The sequence below is a fragment of the Schistocerca nitens genome, chromosome 1 (genome assembly GCF_023898315.1).
Source record: "Schistocerca nitens isolate TAMUIC-IGC-003100 chromosome 1, iqSchNite1.1, whole genome shotgun sequence".
In the NCBI taxonomy this organism is placed as follows: Eukaryota; Metazoa; Arthropoda; class Insecta; order Orthoptera; family Acrididae; genus Schistocerca; species Schistocerca nitens.
This window is the reverse complement of record NC_064614.1, coordinates 968,405,245-968,411,655: the sequence shown is the minus strand read 5'-3', so window position 1 is coordinate 968,411,655 and position 6,411 is coordinate 968,405,245.

Genomic DNA, 6,411 nt, shown 5'->3' with positions numbered 1-6,411 from the left:
CGTCATTAGTTATGTGATCTACCCATCTAATCTTCAGCATTCTTCTGTAGCACCACATTTCGAAAGCTTCTATTCTCTTCTTGTCCAAACTATTTATCGTCCATGTTTCCCTTCCATACATGGCTACACTCCTTACATATACTTTCAGAAACGACTTCCTGACACTTAAATCTATACCCGATGTTAACAAATTTCTCTTCTTCAGAAACGCTTTCCTTGCCATTGCCAGTATACATTTTATATCCTCTCTACTTCTATCATCTTCAGTTATTTTACTCCCTAAATAGCAAAACTCCTTTACTACTTTAAGTGTCTCATTTCCTAATCTAATTCCCTCAGCATCACCCGATTTAATTTGACTACATTCCATTATCCTCGTTTTGCTTTTGTTGATGTTCATCTTATATCCTCCTTTCAAGACACTGTCCATTCCGTTCAACTGCTCTTCCAGGTCATTTGCTGTCTCTGACAGAATTACAATGTCATCGGCGAACCTCAAAGTTTTTATTTCTTCTCCATGGATTTTAATACCTACTCCGAATTTTTCTTTTGTTTCCTTTACTGCTTGCTCAATATACAGATTGAATAACATCGGGGAGAGGCTACAACCCTGTCTCACTCCCTTTCCAACCACTGCTTCCCTTTCATGTCCCTCGACTCTTATAACTGCCATCTGGTTTCTGTACAAATTGTAAATAGCCTTTCGCTCCCTGTATTTTACTCCTGCCACCATCAGAATTTGAAAGAGAGTATTCCAGTCAACATTGTCAAAATCTTTCTCTAAGTCTACAAATGCTAGAAACGTAGGTTTGCCTTTTCTTAATCTAGCTTCTAAAATAAGTTGTAGGGTCAGTATTGCCTCACGTGTCGCCATATTTCTACGGAATCCAAACTGATCTTCCCCAGTGTCAGCTTCTACCAGTTTTTCCATTCGTCTGTAAAGAATTCGCGTTAGCATTTTGCAGCCGTGACTTATTAAACTGATAGCTCGGTAATTTTCACATCTGTCAACGCCTGCTTTCTTTGGGATTGGAATTATTAGATTGTTCTTGAAGTCTGAAGGTATTTCGCCTGTCCCATACATTTTGCTCACCAGATGGTAGAGTTTTGTCAGGACTGTCTCTCCCAAGGCTGTCAGTAGTTCTAATGGAATGTTGTCTACTCCCGGGGCCTTGTTTCGACTCAGGTCTTTCAGTGCTCTGTCAAACTCTTCACGCAGTATCGTATCTCCCATTTCATCTTCATGTACATACTCTTCCATTTCCATAACATTGTCCTCAAGTACATCGCACTTGTACAGACCGTATATATACTCCTTCCACCTTTCTGCTTTCCCTTCTTTGCTTAGAACTGGGTTTCCATCTGAGCTCTTGATATTCATACAAGTCGTTCTCTTTTCTCCAAAGGTCTCTTTAATTTTCCTGTACGCAGTATCTATCTTACCTCTAGTGAGATAAGCCTCTATAATCTATATCCTTACATTTGTCCTCTAGCCATCCCTGCTTAGCCATTTTGCACTTCCTGTCGATCTTATTTTTGAGACGTTTATAATCCTTTTTGCCTGCTTCATTTACTGCATTTTTATATTTTTTCCTTTCGTCAATTAAATTCAATATTTCTTCTGTCACCCAAGGATTTCTATTAGCCCTCGTATTTTTAACTACTTGATCCTCTGCTGCCTTCACTACTTCATCCCTCAAAGCTAGCCATTCTTCTTCTACAGTATTTCTATCCCCCATTCTTGTCAATTGTTCCTTAATGCTCTCCCTGAAACTCTGTACAACCTCTGGTTCTTTCAGTTTATCCAGGTCCCATCTCCTTAAATTCCCACCTTTTTTTCAGTTTCTTCAGTTTTAATCTACAGTTCATAACCAATAGATTGTGGTCAGAGTCCACATTCCTGAGTAGTCCCCGCACGGAGATCCGAATGGGGGCCTATTTTACCTCCGGAATATTTTACCCAAGAGGACGACATCATCATTTAACCATACAGTAAAGCTGCATGCCCTCGGGAAAAATTACGGCCGTAGTTTCCCCTTGCTTTCATCCGTTCGCAGTATCAGCACACCAAGGCCGTTTTGGTTAGTGTTACAAGGCCAGATCAGTCAATCATCCAGATTGTTGCCCCTGCAACTACTGAAAAGGCTGCTGCCCCTCTTCAGGAACCACACGATTATCTGGCCTCTCAACAGATACCCCTCCGTTGTGGTTGCACCTACGGTACGGCTATCTGTATCGCTGAGGCACGCAAGCCTCCCCACCAACGGGGCAACAAGGTCTATGGTTCATGGGCGGGGGAGGGGGGGGGGAGGGGGGGGAAGGGGGAGGGGAGGGCAAATTAATATTTAATTGCAGGAATCTGAAAATGTGTACAACTGCAAATATTTATTAAGTGAGATAATTCAGAATGCAAGGGTGGAGGTAGAAATTAGCGAAAGGATGTAACAGAGCATTACATTTTACCAGTTTGTGAAGGGCTTGGCCTGGGGAAGGGAGGTGACAACTGGAATGATAGAGAGCCTGTATCTGGATATGGTAAGGTGCTAGGTGTACCAAACGCAAACATTTTACACTATTACTTTTTTCAGGTCTTAGCAGATCTTAAATATCATAAATATTTAAGAGCTTGCTTAAGAGGCACTCAGAACACTAGTCAGAATTATTTAGAATAATATTTTAAAATCAACAGCATTTGAGAAACAATTAAGCAAAATGTTCAATTTCTGAAAACATTTAACTAAATCAAGCTTTTAAAGTGCCTAATCAGTAAGAAAACGAATGTTTAAACCGATAATTCACGAAAGATATGAAAAGAGGAGCATTGTTTCATAGTTTTGAAACAGAATTACAAGGAGCTGAAAATGAATGCATTAGCCAATGTTAGGATAGCGGCTGGAGCTCACCCCATTCATCACACACTTGCTTGATTCAGCTCAGACTCTACAACATACACAGAACACACATTAAAATTATGTAACAGAAAGATAGTACCGATCGGAGATTGGTCTTTGGCCTTGGCGCAATAAATCTGAAGCAAAAGAACTGTGCCGTTTAACCCACAAAAGCTTCAAAATAATCAGACAGTTGAAGACACAAATGTTTAAAAACAGTCAGAACGCCTGAACATTCAGATTACAAAGGATATACAATTTTACTGAATCAATGCCCGAATAGTTTAAATACACTCCCGGAAATGGAAAAAAGAACACATTGACACCGGTGTTTCAGACCCACCATACTTGCTCCGGACGCTGCGAGAGGGCTGTACAAGCAATGATCACACGCACGGCACAGCGGACACACCAGGAACCGCGGTGTTGGCCGTCGAATGGCGCTAGCTGCGCAGCATTTGTGCACCGCCGCCGTCAGTGTCAGCCAGTTTGCCGTGGCATACGGAGCTCCATCGCAGTCTTTAACACTGGTAGCATGCCGCGACAGCGTGGACGTGACCCGTATGTGCAGTTGACGGACTTTGAGCGAGGGCGTATAGTGGGCATGCGGGAGGCCGGGTGGACGTACCGCCGAATTGCTCAACACGTGGGGCGTGAGGTCTCCACAGTACATCGATGTTGTCGCCAGTGGTCGGCGGAAGGTGCACGTGCCCGTCGACCTGGGACCGGACCGCAGCGACGCACGGATGCACGCCAAGACCGTAGGATCCTATGCAGTGCCGTAGGGGACCGCACCGCCACTTCCCAGCAAATTAGGGACACTGTTGCTCCTGGGGTATCGGCGCGGACCATTCGCAACCGTCTCCATGAAGCTGGGCTACGGTCCCGCACACCGTTAGGCCGTCTTCCGCTCACGCCCCAACATCGTGCAGCCCGCCTCCAGTGGTGTCGCGACAGGCGTGAATGGAGGGACGAATGGAGACGTGTCGTCTTCAGCGATGAGAGTCGCTTCTGCCTTGGTGCCAATGATGGTCGTATGCGTGTTTGGCGCCGTGCAGGTGAGCGCCACAATCAGGACTGCATACGACCGAGGCACACAGGGCCAACACCCGGCATCATGGTGTGGGGAGCGATCTCCTACACTGGCCGTACACCACTGGTGATCGTCGAGGGGACACTGAATAGTGCACGGTACATCCGAACCCATCGTTCTACCATTCCTAGACCGGCAAGGGAACTTACTGTTCTAACAGGACAATGCACGTCCGCATGTATCCCGTGCCACCCAACGTGCTCTAGAAGGTGTAAGTCAACTACCCTGGCCAGCAAGATCTCCGGATCTGTCCCCCATTGAGCATGTTTGGGACTGGATGAAGCGTCGTCTCACGCGGTCTGCACGTCCAGCACGAACGCTGGTCCAACTGAGGCGCCAGGTGGAAATGGCATGGCAAGCCGTTCCACAGGACTACATCCAGCATCTCTACGATCGTCTCCATGGGAGAATAGCAGCCTGCATTGCTGCGAAAGGTGGGTATACACTGTACTAGTGCCGACATTGTGCATGCTCTGTTGCCTGTGTCTATGTGCCTGTGGTTCTGTCAGTGTGATCATGTGATGTATCTGACCCCAGGAATGTGTCAATAAAGTTTCCCCTTCCTGGGACAATGAATTCACGGTGTTCTTATTTCAATTTCCAGGAGTGTATTTTTACCCCTCTCTCACTTCTACTCCCTTCCATCTCTTGGTTTTCTTGTTTCTCGTTTACAGTCGAGGCGTTTGATATTTGTATTTTTGTGTACTCTCTCTCTCTCTCTCTCTCTCTCTCTCTCTCTCTCTCTCTCTCTGGGTTTATTCACGGCTTGACACATAAAGGATTAAAGGACCGATGAGCTTGCAGTTTTGTCCCTATAGTCCGATCAGTGCATCCATTCATTCATTTACAACTGTCTTAAGAAAAATTCGAGCATGTTCCGATTATCAGGGTTGCTGGCGACATTAAAAACAGAGGCCAAACTAATGGGCACCAATGAAAACTGTACAAAGCCATTGGGGAGAACCCTAAGCAATTTCAGTGACAAAAGGCTCATTAATAGGAAAGGACTTTACGCAGATCTCATCCAATCACGCAAAAAAATGTACTCACCATTTATTTCTTCATCATAAGTGCGAATTGTAACCTATGCTGGAGGGACCACATCCACCATACAAAGCTGTCAAAAAGGGAATTGTGCTAATTCAGAAGATGCAATCAGCGGCCACCTAGGGAAAAGGGAGCACTGAGCCTTCAAATGGCACAGAGCTGCTCTCCGCGATAAACATGGCGACCATGAGTCCATTCTCGGCGGGAGACCCCAGTTAGCTTCCGGAAGAGCCAGCTAAACAAGACCCAACAGAGAACCATGCGTGCGATTAAATCACAAGGCCGTCACAAAGCAGGAAGCGAGGGGATCCGTCACTAAGAAACGAAAACCGGATAAGTTAAACGAGCGGCCAGAACCGATATGAGGCAAGCAGGGCTCACCGATGACGTTTGAGGAAGGTCCAGTACAATGCGCACTTGACACCAGCGGAAAAATGCCCCTATAGGAGCTGAAAAAATGCAAATATGTTCCTGCTAATTTAAAAGACTCTGACCGAAAAGTGGGGGTACCAGTTGTCTCATTCTACTTTCCTCAGCGCCACCAGCCCAACTCATTGTCATTATCTCTTTGAGTCTCTCTGTCACTGTCACCTCTGTTGCAGCCACAGTACCCTTCGTTCTGTCCTTCTATCAGTCTCCCCTCAGTGTCAGTGTCTTGCGCTCTCTTACTGCCAATCCCTATTCCTTGCTTCCTGCCGAGTTGTGTTCATTATCTCTGAAGTATTAATCGTATGTCAATCAGAAGAAAAGTACTCCTACTGGAGCACCAAAAGGGTGAATGTTCCTGTTTATTTAAAAGACTAACTTGAAACTGGGGTACCAGCTGTCTCATCCTACCTTCCTCGACAACTTCGAAAATTTTCCCAAAAATTGTGGCAGGCGAACATATTTGCGCATTTTGAACGCGCAAGCACTTCTAACTATAACTCACTCAGCTAGTAGTACTCCATCGTTGGAAGTCGCTCATACCAGTCCACTCCCAGTTTCCCTTTCTCACTCACGCATTCAGTCCAACTCATTATTATCTCTTTCTGTCTCTCTTGAACCGTTACGCGATCGATAGGTCGCGCCTCCTTCTCTAGTGGAACATCTTTGCCTTTGGAGAGGGTGGTTAGCGCGGAGATCGGAGGCGCTAAGGCAGTGACAGCTAGGGTGACCAGACGTCCGGATTAATCCGGACATGTCCTTTTTAGCTCTTTGTCCGGGGTCCGAGCGGATTTTTACAGTGTCCGGCTTTTTCTCAAAGTTGAGCGTAATATATTTAATTTTACATTTCGTCCCGTTCTATTGCTCACTTCTAAAATACTTTTAACTATTGGCACAGCCTTCGTGATAAACACGCACGAAGGCGGTGTTAGTAGGTGGCACCAGGATTGTCGA